Here is a 19,130-nt window from a genome sequence, read left to right as displayed (position 1 = left end):
TTGAAATCATCAGTATTATTGTATTGGGGTCTATCTGGGATTTAATGTCATTGAATAATTTTTTAAAGTAATTGGGTGTGCTGAAATTTGGGGTATGATTATTTAATATTGTTAAATCTTCATGGATTTTTTTCCTTTGTCAGGATGTAGTGGCCTTCTTTGTCTCTTTTGTTTTGTTCAATATGAGGAGAGCTACTCTTGCTTATTTTCAGAGTCCATATGAATGGAATATATATGTATTTTCAACCTTTTACCTTCAGCCTGTGGATGTCTTTTCCTGTAAGAATTGTAAATAGCATATAGTTAAATCCTGTTTTTTGATCCATTTTGATAATCTATGTCCTTAAACTGGGGAATTAATATCATTAACATTCAGTGTAAGTATGGATGTGTTTTTGTGGTTCTCTGCCATTTTAATATTTTGCTATATTTAATTTAATTCTCATCTAGTGTCTTCCCCCTCTATTTGTATTCCTGTATTTGGGAGTGTTAGGATTTGTTTTTTAGTTTTTCGGTGTGCCATTTATCTTTGAGTATTCTTTGTAGTGTGGGTTTTGAGATCATGTATTTTTTAATTTATTATTATTATGGAAAGTTTTTATTATTCTCTCAAATTCAAAACTGGGCTTTGCTGAGTACTGTAATATTGACTGGAAGTTGTTTTATTTTAGAGCTTGTGATATCTCATTCCAGGTGTCTCCTTGATTTTAGGGTCTGAATGGAAAAATCAGAATGAGCCTTATTTGTTTGTTTATAAATGTGACCTGATGTTTCTCTCTTGCAGCTTTTAATATTCTTCCCTTATTTTCTATGTTATGCATTTTGATTTTGATATATCTTTGAGAGCTTCTCATTTGATTCATTTGGGGTCCTGAAAATCTCCTGTATGTGGATATCTATCTCATTTCTGATATAAGAAATGTTTTCTGTTACTATCTCATTGAAAATATTTTGAACACCTTTTTAACACCTTTAGCTTGTGTCTCCATATTCTCTTTTCTCCCAATGATTCTCAGGTTTGTTCTCTGGATATTTTTCCAGAGTTTTTGTATATTCTGATCATGTTCTATATTTTTTTCCATTTTGTGTAATTTTAAAAAAATATTTTAGTTGTAGTTGGACACAGTAACTTTATTTTATTTATTTATTTTTATAAGTTCACATGTTCTTCCTTTAAGGCCTGAAGTTCTGTCTTCATGGTCTGAAGTTCTATTTTCTAATCAGTTTGCAATCTAATCAGTTTGTAATGCTTTCCAGAGAATTTTTTATTTGATTGGTTGAATATTTCATTTCTAGGAGTTATGTTTATCTTATTTTCATTGTTTCTACTTATTTATTGAAATGGTCTCTCATCTTCTGTATTTGCTCTTTTAATTCATTCCTTAGGTCTTCTTTTAGTCCATTGAAAAATTTAATAATCAGTTTTTAATAATGCCTCTTTGACATTTCATCCACATCAATATCAGAGGGGTAATTTGTTGGGGTATTTTGAATTTTGGAGGGGGTGGTTATTAGTCTGTTTCCTCATGTTTTCAGAAGGCTTTGACTTTTGTATCAGTTGAGATGAATTCCTCTTCCTCCTTTTTATGTGTGTTCTTTAGTGTGCAATTACTTTATTTGTTCTGGACTTCTCTCTGTTTTTGATATATGAGTATATGTCAAAGGGTGGGATCTGAAGTTCTTCTATAATTGTTCTGCCTTAGGTCCTTTTTGTTGATTTGGGGATTTAGTCCCTTCTTTTCTCTGAGTTGGAGTAATGTTCAGGCTTAGGTAGGGTTAGATTGTGTGTAGGTAAGATTCACTGTTGCTTGATTGAGATGTATTTCTCAGCTGCAGTATCTCTACTCTTTGATTTTGATGAGGCCCAATCTCTTTCAGTTCCTCTTAGAGGGAGAAGAAACCCAAGAATAGCACTAATGTCAGCATTTGATGTACAGCTTTAATCTACATGTTCAGTATTTTTTGACATCAATGACACTATTTGTCATGTATAAAGAAATGGCGAGATCATCATTTAACCACAGTACCAACAATGAAAAAAACAAAACAAAACAGGAACTAGATCTTTTTTTTAATAGCAGGTGTCTATGTCCATTACATTAATAATTGCAATAACTTAAATAGGGTAGGAATTATATAGTCTTTATTATTTCTATTTCTGAGTGGTATTAGTTTCTGAAATAAGAGAAAATAGGAGAAGGAAATAAGTAAAATAAGAGAAGGCAAGAGAAAGTTTGAAGTGTTTGAAAAAGCGGTCAGAGGAATGGCAGGGCACAGAGAGCAGGTATTGGCTATAAAGGAGAGGTAATAATAAGTAAACTGAAAGTAATGAAAAAAGGAAAGTATTGGAATGGGCATGGGAGAGGGAGAGGAAAGGGGAGGGGGTGTGCAGGAGGGAAGGATGGTGGAATGAGACTGATATTATTACCCTATATACATGTATGATTGCACAAACAATGTGACTCTACATTGTGTACAGCCAGAGAAATGAGAATCTGAGTTCCATTTGTGCAAAATGAGTAGAAATGAATTCTGCTGCCATGTATAACTAATTAGAAAAAAAATTAAACGAAAAAAAAAAAAGGAAAGCAGGATTAGGGGATTTAGGCTGTTACTGGGGAAAGACAGTAAAAAAGGAGAGATCGGAGAGACCAGAATGTAGGTATAAAAAAGAAGCAGCAAGCCTAAGATTGAAACAACTGAAACTCTCATATAATTACACCGCACTTAAGTTTAATCTAAGCTAAATAATTAACATATCCAGGAGAGAGCTATTAATGTTTGAGTAACATTATATGGTGTGTTTCTAAGTAACATTCATACGAATATATCTGTACTTATGCACACACATATTATACATATTCAAATCTTTCTGTCTAGTGAGAGCATATACAACTACACATACACACACAAAATCATGCATAATGAAAACAGGTGAATAATAATACAATACAATAAAATGAGGTTTGAAAATTTTGGAAAAAACTGTTGAAATTTAAAAACAGAAAAAATGGGACTATGGGGAAATATGAAAAAAGAAAAAAAAGGCAAGAGAAATCTTAATGAAAGAGGAATTGCTTCTATTGTGCTAGTTAAATGTGTTGGCAGGGATGGATATTTCACTTTTTTATTTTTGGTTCTGTATTTTTGGCCACTTTCCTGTGATCCTCCTCTAGCTGTCAGCCGGGTAGAGTAGCTCTCAGGTTCCAATCTCTGAGTATTGACTGGGGAGTGCTGATGAGCTGTATAATCTGGGTGTCCACCTTGGAATACAAATGTGCTTGCATGGCTGCAGTGAGCTCTTATGGAATGCCAGCTATTAAGGAATTTTCTCTGTTGGGATCCAGAAGCTGAATGTTCCAAGTAAAATCTTCTTTGTGCCTGTTTCAGTCTCTTGGTTCAGTCACTGCCTGGGAATTATTTTTTTATCAGCTGTTTTAACTTCCTTTATGAATTCCTTTTCCCCTATCTCTGTTCATAGGTATGCACGTTGCACCAGGACAGTTTTCAGCTCCTGGGAATGTTTACCTTACCTGCCAGGATGTTCCATAATCACAGAGGGCTGCCCATGGGGAAGGGGGTCAGGAGCTCGCCACCACCCCCCCTCCCAGAAGGCTTGCACCTCCGCAGACAGCTCTGGATTTGTTTTCTTACTCTACCAACTCTGTGTCCATCAAAGTCAACTTTTCACCCTAAACCATAAGTTTCCCTAGGTTGATTTTTAAATTTTTAAAAATTTCTTTATTTGCAGGCCATGAGTCCCTTTTATCTGTATTCCCTGCTCCGTTCTCCTGGCTACCTGGCTGGTATGTTTCTAAGGCATTATTTCTTGTGTTCAAGTTACCACCTCTCTGTACTCTATGAATTTTTTCTTTTCTTTTTTTTTTTTAATCGCAGTTCAGTATTATGTTTCTGTAAAGTTCCTTTGTTATTCATCTTGCTGATGGGAAGTTTTCCCATTTTTTTAAGTCTCATGCTGACCAACTGCTGAACTTCCTTTCTCTAGTTCTGCCATCTTTCTCCTCCAAAATATAGAATAATCTGAAGTATTTATTGTGATGCCTCCAGCATTGCTATTTTGTCTTGAAATTGTTTTGGCTCTCCTGAGTCTTTCATTCTTCCAAATGAATTTCAGGATCATTTTTTTTTTTTTATAGTTCTGTGTGGATGTCTTTGGTATTTCAATAGGGTTTGCATTGAATCTGTATATTGCTTTTAGTAATGCATCCATTTTAACAACACTAATTCTGCCTATGCACAAACATGGGAGTTCTTTCCATCTTCTTATGTCTTATTCAAAAATATATGATAAATTTTGATTGGCCACAAGTTATAAACAACATCAGGTTAACATTAAAATAAAAGCTAACGAAATCATATCAAAGTGATAGCAGTGATTCAAACACAATTTATCATTTATTGGTTTTAGTAAAATGGGCATATTAAAAAAACATTTGAAAATAAATTATTTCTCTCATCGTATGGAATCATTCTGTATTTTCCACTGTATTTTTTTTTTTTTTAACCATTGTCTCAACTGTGGAGGGACTAATGAAATACTATGAGGCCCAGAGCACAGGAGAGCAATGATTACATTGTAGGTTATAGAATATATTATTTCAATTTTAAATTTTCTCTAAATTTCTTGCATGGAAAGATTAGGCCTCAATTTACTTCTAAATAATCAATTCTGATAAATCTGGTGAATGGTTTGTTTCATTAACAGATATTTATTGGATGTACTAAATGTACTGATTTTATTTTAAACTGTTTGAAATTCTTGAAAGAAGCTACTTAGTTGTATAATTTTCAACAAGCTATTGCAGAGCTGGTTTGTTAGTGTTAAAGACGTACATACTCCTAATAAAACAATTTTATTTTTATAACTCAATAGCAAAACACCAATTTTGCAAATGTGCAATTGTTTATTAAATTTTAAATTGCCAGAATTTTAAATTTGGAAACTTAAAGCCAAAAACACTAACTAAATATAATTTCCCTTTATGGATGAAAAAACCATGCAATTGTTCAGCCCACTTTTTTTTTTCTCTAAGTAGACAGTTTCATGCCCAATTTTCTCCATTCAACATATTTTACAAAAAGCATATGGAATAACTTTTTTACATCTTCCATCAGGCATGTGAAGGTTGGTGAGAAAATAGATCATAAGAAAACATTTTTAAAAATACATTAAATACATTCAAGATGTGCAAGGGAAACCAAATACAGATTTTGCATGGCCTGGCATATTTAGAAGGAGTGAGAAAAACACTGGATCCAAAACCTTGATTAGACTTTTGCTCGAATTACTAAATATGAATAAATAGTATATCAATATTTATTTTTTTATAGTTTTTACAATTCGAGGAAAATAATCAACTTTCAAGTTAAAATAGTAATTAAATTCTATATTTTAAAATTCTGATTATATTAAAACAGACAGAAAAAGCAAATACAAGTCCCATGGAGAAACAGCTATATATTAATAACATATAATCATCAAAGATTAGAAGTTGAAAATCTTAGTCATTGGCTTCCACACAAATATTATATTCCTTTAACAGGGAATCAGAGGATATGATATGTTTACTATTATACTTTCATATATTTAAAAATATTGAATTATTTTTTGCATAGATTCTTAATTTCAAAGCACTGTACTCAAACTTTTATATGAATTTTTTCATTTAACTCTCATAATACATTATATACTTATAAGGTAAAATAATCACATTTCCATTTATCATTTAGATAACTGAGGCTTAAAGATTTTCAAATCACCCTTCAATAAATTGGTAAAGGTGAAATTTAATCTTAGTCTTGGGTTTGGGAGTTTAGTTTCTAAATCACAGAATTATATATATATATATTTTATGTAAGAATACACTGAGATGTCAATAAAAGGCATCATTACATTTTATTACCTTTACATACAATGAAATTAAACATATATTGACTCATTTTAGTATAAAAACAATATGGGATTAGCTAATATAGTATTGAAAATCAATTGAATATATAAAGTTTAGACAGTTTTTTTTCAGATCAAATAGCAATAAGAAATTGAACTTAAATTGAAGCCTCTGACTACTTATGTCTTAAATGGTTTATTATTCTACTCAAATGATCTGTTCAATTTATATTGACTCATATATATGCTTTAGTGTATTTATTTGTTTAGAGAATGTCATATGTCCACAATGTTACTGTGTGAGATATCTTCCCTTTGTTTCAAGAGAAATATTTCTACTTCCTTCTATTTACCAGATGTGTATTAAATACACATACAAAACTTTAAAAGAAAATTGAACCTAGCTACTCTTCAAGGACCTCAAAGTACAATAAAGAAAGAAAAACAACAAACAATCAATTGTAATGTTTTGGGATAAGTATTTTGCTAACAGTTAAAAACGATTGATTATGAGAACACTGAGGTGTCCATTACTCCTTGTACTGTGGCAATCTGGAAGGAGAGATTATTCTGAAGTCCTGGAATGGAGTAAAGCTAATTTCTAACCCAACCAAATAAGTAGTGTGCCCTAATCACATGAGTTAATCAATTCTGAGATTATTCAGCAAATAAGTTCAATAAATAAGCTTTAGGAAGCTCTGTTTGAGAAATATTGCATCTGTCTCTGTTGATCTATCAAATTGGCCTCTGCCTTCAAGGAGTTCAGAATGAAGTCAAAAGAAGGGGAATTGCATGGAAGATGGTAGGAGACCCTTATTGTTATGCAAAATTACATATAAGATGGTGTGAGGGGGAAGAAAAAAGAGAGAGAGACAAACGTGTCACAGTAGATTGGGTAGAAAGAGGTGATGGGAGGGGAGGGGGGATAGGAAGGGTAGCAGAATACAATAGACACTAGTATGGCCCTATGTATAAACGTGGCTGTATAACCAATGTGATCCTGCAATCTGTACACGTGGAAAAATAAGATTACATACCCCATTTGAATCAAATGTATGATATGTCAAGATCATTGTAATGTTTTGAGCAACTAATAAAAAAAAACAAAAACAAAAAAAAAAAAACAAAAGGTCTTTTAGTTTAAAAAAAAGAATAGGATCCTAATTAGAATCAGTTATACTCCATGTATGTATGTTATGCCAAAACACATTATACTGTCATGTATATCTAAAAAGAAAAACAACAAAAAAGAATGAGTAACTACATTTCAAAAGAATTTTATCTCTATAAGGGCAGGGGATTTTCTTCAAAGTCCATGAGCATATTGTAAGCTATTTATAAACCCTGGCTTCTGCAAAGAACCCCATAAATAATTTTTGAAGAAATAACTGAATGTTTGAATGAATAGGGAGGAAAAGTAGACTTTGATACCACGTGTATCAGTGCTCAAATTTTCATATCCTGCATCTGTAATCTTTGTGACTTTAGAGTTTGGGTAAATAAATGTATCAAATTTACACAGTTCTGAGGATTAAAGCTAATATTATTAGTTTTTTGTACTTACTCATAAAGATGTAACAACTCCTAAAATTGATAAACAGAAGTAAAAATTGGTCAGCCACATCATGAGAAAACTATAAGAATAATCAAGGGAAATTTTATACAGGAGAGAAAAAAAGCAACATTAAAAACAAAAAGAAAACAGCAAAATGCCCCCCAAACCAAAGACAACTAAACAATAACAGAAAAGTACTCAGATAATTAGAGAATGGGACATATAGTGAGCTTGGCAAATTCGGTAAAAATTAACATGATTATGTTTCTGAAAACTTTATGTAAGATGCAGTAGCAGTTTTACACAGTAGAATAATTATGACTTGTCTATAGCCATACAGACTTTGCTAAAGGTAATAAATAATATTTGTAAATTATTCATGATTAGCAGTGTTAATGAATAAAATGTTTTATCCTGAGAGAGTTAGTGACATTAACAATCCTGTTACTATATCTCTTTCTCATATTGGGAAATCAAGGAACTAGAGATTTTTAAATAATTTGGTGAAGGTCATAGATCTATTGACTGGATTTCTAGAAATTTTATCTAATCAACTTGATATTTCTTAAATGTGGGACATGGATACACTAGCCTTAGTACCTATGGTATTTGTAAAATTTGTATCTGGATTTCATCCCAAATATAGTAAATTAGAATAGTTTGGAATGGGGTCAGGAATCCACAGGTTTAGCAAATAGTATGGAAGAGTATTATACACATTGCAATTTGAAAAATATTCCATTATGTAAACTGTAACTATCCAATTGTTTTTAAACATGCTATTATATAAGTTAATTAAGTAACCCCAATTTTTTTTGTGCAATGTGGGGAAATAATAACACCTGCTTCATACAACTGTTTTGACAAATAAGTTAATTAGCATATATATAAACCCCTCAAGACAATATCTAATAAATTGTTATTGTTCAATAATATTAGCTACCATTGTTATTTATTATATGTGTATATATATGTATATATATAAATGTGTGTGTGTGTGTGTGTGTGTGTAGTTGTTTTTGTTGTTGTTTTTTACTAAAAGGGGCTTTTTAGGCACAGTATGGATTTTAATTATGGCCCTCTCCACAGTCATTTTCTCAGAGTGAGGAGCCTTAATCTTTAGGGTTTATTCATGGAGGCATTCCGTCATCTTGGCCATTTAAATTATACCTTCCTGAGCTTTTTCCATCTACATTATGTCTTTCATTTCACTAGCAATCACACTGCAGAAGATTGCAGATGGGGCCTCACCATAATTTCACAGTAGGATAAGCTTATGTTTCATGTTAGTTTCCTACCCTTCCTAATGCTACCCAGCATTTTTAGTCTTTTTGTGCACATTAAATGGGAAAAATGCCAAAAATCATTCACAGTTTCCTTTTCCTGGATTGGAACTAACAGATTAGAGGCTATCATGTCAAAAAAATAGTGTTTGAATTTGTTCTCTCCAGATTAATTTTTCTAATTAAAATAATAACACTTTATATTCTCCTGGTGCTTTATGATTCAGAAAATTCATCTGATCTGAGTTAAAGGTTCAATCTTTTGTATATTTTTACTGTTTTATAGGATTTCTTAAACACACATACATACTCACACACACATAATCAAATCAATTATTTTTGCCCCATGTTCCAAATCTTCTTCTATAATAAACATGAAATATGTTTTGGGAATAATTCCTGTAGTACGTATATTTTTTTTCTTTTTTCTTTTTCTTTCTTTTTTAAGGAAATAGACTCTCAAAATATTTTAGAAGACAAGGAGTAGAAAAAGTCATCAATCATCAATTATGAAATAAAAAAAAAAACCAAAAAACCTCTTGTCTGACAACCAAATGTTTTAACTGTACTCAACTGAGCCTTGGTAGAGCCACAGATGCCTGGAAACAGCTCAACACATGAGGCAGGAGCGTCAGTGTGTACTAGACACTGAGACCTTCGTCCCTTCCCTGGAATAGCTTCAATTTCAAGGGTTATTACCTAGCATAGGATTTTACATGGAAAAAAAGTAAAGATTTCACAGTTAAAATGGAGCTGAAAGCTACTGCACTTGGTAAAAGAAAATTGAAATAAGAAGTCAGTTCAGCAAAGATATCCAGGAAGGCAAGTTAATATACAACTGCCAATCTCAGGGACTTAAACTGTGCTGCATATTTAACAGTGGATGGTGCTCCGTTTTGTCACATTTGGAGACTATCTTTAGCATCTCTGTTTACTCTCAGAGAAAAAGATATATGTGAACTCATTCATGGCTGATTTAAGTCTTCACCCCTAGGAATGACAAGACACTTCTGCCGATATTTTATTGCCCAAATAAGTTACATAATCATGACAGTCTTCAAGAGATAAGGAAACCTAACCCTACTATATGCCATGATGGAGAAAAACTAGAGCTATCAGAAAACAGAGGTAATGGCCAAAATAAAAGTTCACTTTACTAAAGAGTGAGACGAGTAATGTGGAAGATACAAACAACTTGTGAATTTTTAAGGAGTAAGTGGGTTATTTCAGAGCATCATTCATCAATGAATGATATGCATCTTCTTCATAACATGAATGTATAAAAGCAGAATCTAATGGAACATAAAAAGTGAAATGCTATTGAAAATTATACTTTAAAGACCAATGATCGTGTGTGCCATTTTAAAATATTTCAACCTGTTTCCTTATTTTTATGTTATAAATTATAACTAATATAATGACACATGATCATGTTTATAACAATAATTTAAATTTCCAGAAAAAATATAATTTTTGATGTATTCAGGTTTATTAAATGCCAAGTAAAATCAAGAGCTTAACTAAAAAAGTTATACATTTAGATTAATAATTTTTGCATTGAGCAAGAAAATTATACTTCCTGTAAATTAATGATAAATGCATCAAGATGACTTGCATTTATCAATACTACAGATCATCAAAAAATAAATTAATTTTGTATCTATGCCAAGAAGAGTTAAAGAAGTCATTCATTCATCAATTCAACATATGCTCATTGACTATTGAGCACTCTATTAGGCCCAAGGCAATTGGAAATAAATTCATCCTTCTAAGTTACTCCCAATTCCCTAAGAAAAGTCAGACATGAAAATACTTCCTTAAAATATATGACAACATACAGCTTTACAATTGTGTAAAATTCATTTGGTTGCCATTATAAGAATGAGAAACTGTGCATTTCTACTTAAAGTGTAGTTTGGTGATGTGGACAGAAAAAACAGAAGTTTAGGAAGGCAGATAAGTTATTTTGCAAGAGACACACTGGTGAAAATGAGGATGAGGATAATAAAACTCAGGGTTATTCATTTAAGATGATGAGTGTTATGGATAAGAATGGAAGGCTTGTAAGTAGAAAGATGAAATAGACATTTGCCAATAAAAATAATATAGTCCAATGAAATATATTTGTCTCTTTCCCCGGTAAGCCCTGAAGAATAATCTATTTGTTAACTTGGCAAACATTTTTGCATAGCTATTTTTTTGCCATACATGGTTATAAATACCAGGAACTCAAATGAGTAACTAGTATGAAATTCTAGAAAATAATTTTATTTAAATAGAAAAATTATAGACAATCCTGTATTAATAATACTGGAAACCACATAAATGTATCAGTGGATACAAGCATCAAAATTTTTACTTTTTATGTCATTCAGTCACAGTTAATATCATTTCCACAAATAACATTAGTTAGATCTAGACAGGGAAACAGAATCCATGCCAGGTACTAAATAGAAATAATTTAGAATGGAAAACTAGTTACAACTAATATGGAGTGAATTGAAAATACAATTTGATGGTCAAACAGATTTTTATTAAAAAGTATGGGAAAACATAAACTCACTTAGTGCTAGAGAAACCAGAAGAGGAGAGGTAATAGCCACCAGGTACTGGGGCAGGGCCATGGACACTAGAACCACAGTGTGGTTAGAACCATAGAAGAACTTAACCTCTAGAATTGTGATATGGGGGGATCACCTTGCAAATTTTCTGCTTCCTCTCTCTAATCCTTCACTTTGGCAATTCCTAGGCCATTGGTAAGGGAAACTGGGAAATTGGGCCTCCAGGAATTAGTCCCCTGCAATACAGAATAGAGCCAGAGAGAAGAAGGGAATGAATCTGAAAAGAAAGGAAGTGAATACACACAGTTCTCCCATTTCAGCTCAGTATCCATTCTCACCCATTCTCTATAACTAATGTTCACATAACTGTAATGTGATACTTCAGCCTCCCATGATGTAACTGTTCTTCATATAAAGATATTGTGAATTGATCCCCTAAAAGAGAGACTGTGTCCCAACAATCTCTGTATTCTTCTTAAGTCCAGAATCTCCAAGCTCAACACATTATTATCTTTAAAGTCCTAGTATGATTCTTCATGATATTCCTCTTTAATACTCAGTTAAAATAGTAAAAGAACAAGAGGATAGTAGGGAGAAAAATTCTATTTATCTACCTACCTGTTACAGTTCTATCTTCTATGATCAGTAGATCATGGAACTATGATTGACATTTATGAGTCTTAGTTTTCCCCCACCAATTCCATGTTACCCTTGCTCCCTGTGCTCACCATTATCACATTCAGGATCTCATAATTTATATGACTGAATGATCCAGACCATTAGCTTGGTTGAATTAAAGAAAACAGTCCTAAAAGATCTCAGTCTGTAAGTCTCCATTTTTCATTAAGTTGTTGAGTTCATTTGTTAAAATCTATTATTGGATGTACTAACAGGCAGCCAATGAATCCCCTAAGCTGTAGACAATGGTGTCCATGTTCTCTTTGTTTAACAACACTCCATTCTTTCTTCTGTAGTTAAGAACAATTTCCCCAAGCAAGAAATAACCCCCTTCACAGCCTGCTCATCAGTGGTGGGAGGAGCCAACATGAGCAGAGATGTAATTTCAATATAATTCGAAAACAATGTTTTGATTGATGGAAGCAGATTTTTTTTTGAAACCTGGCTCTCTAAACTAACAGACTCCTAAGTTGAAAGTGGAAATTATGAGTAAAAACACTACAATGATTTATTAAATGTAATAATGAAAATCATATTTGTAAGGTGAAGTTACAAGCCAAAACATATTTAATGAAAACAAAATGATTATCAATTTGAAGTAGGGCTTTCTCCAAAACTAATTAATTGCCTGTAGTACTATAGTGTGGGTCATGGAAGCTCCCTATCAATATTTGTATTTGCTACAGTAGGATTCGCTGAGCAACAAAAAAATGAATCATTAACCAGGTAGCACTATAGCCTAAACCTGCCAAAGAGCCTTCCCTTGCTCTCTGTCTTCTCAAACCTAGGAAATAAGTGCCTAGATAAATGGATAAATCTAAATAAACTATCCAAAATCCAAAGAATCCCGTCAAACATTTGTCTTCTTCATTGTGATGGACAGAGCATATTTTTTTCTCCCTTTGGTATCCTTGGACACCACAGACTGCTGAATTTCTAGAACTTTTGCCTTGAACTTTCATGGTATTTATCACTTTCAGATGTGCATGTATCTTGTTAAAGCATAAGGTGTACTCATTACTGCTCACTGTTTTGAATGATCACAATGTTTGATTTTTGTAGCATTTTAAGATAATTAAAAGACTTGTGAACTTGATGATGCAATAAGGACATTTCCCATAGGCACAAGATGTGACAGTGTAGGTATAAATGCTGTCCTGCCAGCTAAAAGGAGGTTTATAGTTTTCCTTGCTAATTGATATAGAATAAACAAATGAATAAAATATGAACAACTTATGTTTGATAAATAAATGCATATTAAATGCTTTGTGTCCAGTTACATTTTTTTTTTCAGGAAAGAATCCATATCTAGAAAAGCAGCTATTTACTTTATAATTAAGTTGCAGAATATTTAGTCATTCTCTGATATCTATTTGGCTTTTGCTCAGGTCCATCATACTTTAATACTTCAATGTTGACACTAATCTCACCAGTTCCCTGAGGGGTACAGTATTCCTTTTGGTATGTGATACTGGAGAAATGGTCTTTCAGAGACTTCCATTTGGCCTTTCCTGTCAAAATAACATGTAGTTCACAGATCAGTGAGTTAATATGGTGATATTTCCATTTGATAAATATATCTAATAAACTATGCCTTGAGAAGTGAGAGGTCTAACTATAAAATGAGCCTGAAGTTTCAATGGCCCACTGTGATATGGGCTTGGGTCAAAATTATACTTACCAACTTAAAAATCAGTAAGCTTTGAGTCTGAATATATTTGAATTTGTGTTTTCTTTGATTACAGCTAATTCAGAGCCAGTGATTACCAATTCACACAGTGTTCGAATATATATTGCAGATTCCTTTGGGGAAGACTTATGGGATGTTTCCTTTTAAAATTGCAAAAGTGTTACAGGATATTATTCTCAAGAGACCTATCTGTGTCTTCCCATTTTTTTTTCATTCCAATCTTAGGGTTTAAATCTTCCCAAACTAATGCCCAAATCATGTCATTAAAAAAAAGTGAGTGTTATATATTTGTGTTTTAATTTTACAACAAACTTAATCAGATTTAGGTCAAACTTTTAGCCATTTCTTACTTATAGCTACCAAAATTCAAAAGCTATTTAAGGTCATAAAGACAACTCACTCATTCTCTGATTTCTTGAGATGAAAATTTAAAAGACTAAGCCTCTTGTTAACTTTTATTTTTTTCAATCTGTACACAATGGTGAGAACCAGCCAGCAAACACTTGGCATCTTGAACTTTTCTTGAATTTGCATTTTACTCCAAAGGTGATAATATGAATAATCCTGATGCCTCTTCGTGCCATATATTACTAGTGTCACATTTATTTTTCCTTGGCAAAATAGCCTTTGTGTGATCAAGTTCCAAGAAGAGAGTAATACAAACCTTGAGTCTTGTACTGAAATTCTTTTATGAAACCATTCCATAAAAGAACATCTGTAGAACAATATTATCTTTAGATAAGGAGGAGAATGATGCAACCACAATCAGGACCAATTAATGGAAATTGGAAATCTACTGAAGGCGACCTAAAGAGAGCTGAAAAACCGAAAGAGAAATGAAGACAGTGTTTACTTCTCTTTCTTTAACCTATAAAATCTTGACTGTGTTTCTATTGACCAGAGCAATGAGAATTCCTTCTCATGGGATCCTTGGAAAGGTAAGTTGAAGAATTCATAACTCCATAAAAGTAAATTACCTCAGGAATAGTTCAGGGAGTGGATTGAAAGCAAACAGGGAAATGTCAAACTCACTCATTGTCATAACCTTTCTTCAATATTAATTCATTAGCATTCTTTAGATGCCACCATAGCCTTTTTCTTAAAACCACTATTGTTTCTAGAAAAAAAAGATTGCCTTACCCTATAATTTTTCTTAGCAATCAGCTGTATAGTCTTGAAGTTCTTTCATTTTAAAATCTGGTATTAAAAGTGATTTCATCGATCCTGTCCATTGAAAACAGTCATTATGAAAAAGTAGCCATCTCTATTTTTATCCTTGACTTCTTAGTGTTTGTATACAAATATCTTCTAGTTTTACTTCATGTATATGTCACATCTTAAAATTATCTATACATTCAAAGCCAGCCTCAGCAACTTAACCAGGCCCTAAGCAACTCAGTGAGACTCTGTCTCTAATAAAACGTAAAAAAGTGCTAGGGATGCAGGTCAGCAGTTAATCGCCCTGTGTTCAATCCCCAATACCCAAAACAACAACAACTACAAATACAAATACAAAAAAATACAAAACAAAAATAATATTTAAAGACTTTTATTTCCTTTCTATCATCTCTGATTTCCTATATTGATTCTCGAGTATCTTTCTTTGCAAAACAGGAAAACATGCATGAATAACTGAGCTCATTCTGGAAAAAGTTGAAAATCTTTCATTATAGTGAGTTTAATTCAGAGTAAAAAATTCAAAAACACCTATTTTGGGGTGGTGAAAAGAGAGATAAGTGAGAAAACAACAACAAAACATTCATTTCCTCAAATTTGCTTACCTCAGTCATTACATGAATTATCTCAATGGGGTAGATATATATATTTTGAAAGTTTCTTACTCCCCATATTGTCCAATGGGAACATGAATATATCCCAGGCCATATATCAGTAACACAATACCAAAACTCATGGGAGAGGGCAATGTAGAAAGCTGGAAATATAATAAGCTGTGGAACCAGGTGCATCTAGGCTATACACCTGGCTCATGATCCAATCAATTTGCAATCATGGGAGCCTAAATTTAGAGCTCTGATTTTGGGTCTCTTCATAGGAATATTAGGGTTAATAAAAGCTGCATTATAAGGCTGTTGAAAAGATAAATTTCTGTATAAATATATACACATATATTCACATTATAGTAATGAACAATTGATCAACAATTTGTTATAATTATAATTTGGGTTAGCAATATCATCACTTCAGACTGTGATGTATAGCCTCTTCAGTGTGATAAGCATGAGTGGGGGTGGATTAATCTAACCTACTCCTTAAGAAGATCAAAGGACTTCCAATCCAATATTGAGTGCCTGCTCTGTGATAGGTAGATTTTTGGCATTTTACAAAAATAATTTACTTAATTAAGGTATGAGAAGTTATTACCAGATGGAAAGGAACAAGTGCGTAAGCAAAATTATGGTCAGCAGTATGGATAATTAAGAAGAGACAAATTTATATGATCACAGTGCATCTTGAAAGAATATCTATTTATCTATTTTTTGTCCTTTTTTTGCTGTTATTGGCATTTTAGCAATAATTTCCTCATCATGTCACAAAATATATATGTGTATATACATATATGTATATACACATATATATGAGACACAAAATGTTTCCTTCTTCATAAATATGGGTTTAAAATTTCTTTTTAAAAACTTTTGGAAATAAGTTCTTCACGATTCAGACAATTTTTGATAAAGCAAATTATAATTATAGACAGCAATTTTAATAGGTTTCTTTAGACATAATTTACGTGTATAAATTTCAACCACTTAAAGTGTACAATGTAAAGTTTTCTAGTTTATTTAAAGATGTAGACAATCATTTTAATCTAATCTCAGAACATTTAATAATTTCAAAAAAGAAATGTTAAATTATATGTAATTTCACATATAATTAAAGTACCTCAGTATGGGGACTCATATTCATTGTGAGTACCCCAGTATCTCAGAATACAACAATATTTAGATGAAGCTAAGGTAGACTCTCATCCAGTGGGACTGAGGATTTTTTTAATAAGAGGTGATTAGGTCACATAGACACTGGGACCATACACACATAAAAGAAAGATAATATTAGGAGATGGGGAGGTAGTCATCTTCAAGCCGAGGAGAGAGGCCTTAGAAGAAACTGGAGCTACCAATGCCTAAGTCTTGAACTTTTATTCTCCAGAAATGTGAGAAAATAAATTTCTATTGTGTAAACCACCTAATCTGTGGTATTTTGTTGTGGCAGTCTTAAAAATCTAATATTTGTTTTTATTATTCTTTACACATACTATTCTATATTAAATTCTTTTAATATACTATGACAAATTACTATGTAATTACTATGTAATTATCAACAAAGCCTAGGGAAACACTTCCTAACCAAAGTGATATACCTACAGCACAACAAATGAATGTTCACACAAAGCGGAGAAATTAAAACTATCATGGATTTAATGCCATTAGTGTCAGATTTAACTGCTAAATGAGATTTGGGATCAAACTTCCAAAAAAATTTAAAAGGAAAATCCTTTAATTTTCAGAACTTGTTGGATGTGGAAATGTGTAAAAGTCATTGTGGGCTCAGGCTAAAATAATTTTAAAATAAATATGCAGTCCATATGTTAATGCTAATTAATATAGTAATATCAATTTCCTCCTCAAACAACTTTATAATTTCCATTGTTATTAGAACTACAAAGACCCTTAAAATGCTTTAGGCACTGTAATTTACAGTGTAGTAAATATAAACTTAGGGTTTTTGTAAGAAGACTTGAAGTCCACTGTGAGCCTTAGTGTAACATAGCCAATATATTAAAAATGCTAATAAAGTGAGGCCAGAGAGGGCCCATGAATCAGGCCCTTGGAAATTATACTCCCATGAGTCCCACTTCAATTCCTAGTAAAACTATGGCACTAATATAAAATAGTATTGGGACTATTAAATAGATTTAAAAATATCATGAATAAAACTTAATAGTCTTCACAAGAATTATAAAATTGGACTTATATTAAAATAATACATTTATTCTTATTCCTAAGGTTACTTGATCATGTCTCAGGGAAAAATATTTGGATCTCATTTCAGACTGAGGAGGCATGCTCCATCCTAAGCAACATTAATTAATAAACCTTCTGCTGGTTTCATTTCACCTTACAAGGTCAAATTCATTTGACCCAGAATATCATTTGTGCTTTTCTTTTCTGATCTTATAGTTTGTGCATAAATGAAAAATTCCAAAAATTAAGTTGGTATTTAGATAAGTTGCCAAAGGCCAGTTTGTGTCACACACAAATAGTGCAATTTTGCTTCTTCTTTTTTTATTTTTTATTTTTGGTGGGGGAGGGAGAAGTTTCTAAATATGCATGTAAAAACTACTCTAAAACGGGACTTGTGTTTAATACATGAGAGGACTGGCAGTAAGCCGGGTTAAAGAACTTTTCCATGAAAGAGCAAGGGACCTTTTGGGAAAGAGAGGCCATATGGTAAAGGCTTATCTGATACCTTTCTGGCCCTCAAAATTATTTAATGCTCTATCCTTCTGCATTTCATCCATAGGAAACCACCATTTTCCTAACAGGCATTTTTTTTAATGCCCAAACAGGAGAATGAGTTCATGACCATAAATTTGTGGCTTTTCATTTCAATAGTTGAATCAGATATAATATAGAAAATATTAGAAGAATACACAATTAGGGCAGAATCAGACTGCATATTTTTCCTGTATTTTTCCATTGCAAGCAGTGATAACCTGGCAGGAATTTCATCTCAACCCTGTGTTACAGTAGATTGGATATGACTGAGTGAGTTGTGAATGCCAAGATGGTTTTCCATGATTTTATCACCACATACCTATAATTGATCAAGTAGAAATTATAAGCACCATGCATATGCTTAAATTTCAAATACAATGTCCCCTATTTATAAATCAGAATAATTAATCATCTTCTTGATGTTTTCCTAGCACACTTCTGACAAATCTGAAATTGAAACCAATATCTGGTTTCAAAGCTAGTGGGGAAAAATAACTAAGGGTGGATTATTTGAAAATGAACAACAATTTATGTGAGTTTGGAAATCCTCAGTTTGGAATAAATTTTAAGAAAGTGATCAAGAGAGAAAATTTGTGTTGAGGTAGGTAATTGTCTCAATAAGAAAAATGTAAGCTCTGTAAGCTGACATTAAAAAATAAAGCAATCATTGCAATCTTGAAAGGAAGTATCATGTTTTCTTCTACTTTTTCTGATACTCTTTGGGTATTTAATGTGCCTATGAAATGAACTTTCACGCTATAAAAATTTGATTGAGAACTTTGCTGTACGTGTGTGTGTGTGTGTGTGTGTGTGTGTGTGTGTGTGTGTGTAATATACACATCCAGTAACATTCAAGGAATATACTGGGAAAAAAGAGTTTTAAGTTTTCCCTTCCTTGAGCTCAAACATTATTATTGTTAGAAATCAGGAAC

Source organism: Urocitellus parryii, chromosome 5 (genome assembly GCF_045843805.1).
Source record: "Urocitellus parryii isolate mUroPar1 chromosome 5, mUroPar1.hap1, whole genome shotgun sequence".
Classification (NCBI taxonomy): domain Eukaryota; kingdom Metazoa; phylum Chordata; class Mammalia; order Rodentia; family Sciuridae; genus Urocitellus; species Urocitellus parryii.
Note: the sequence above shows the minus strand (reverse complement) of the source record.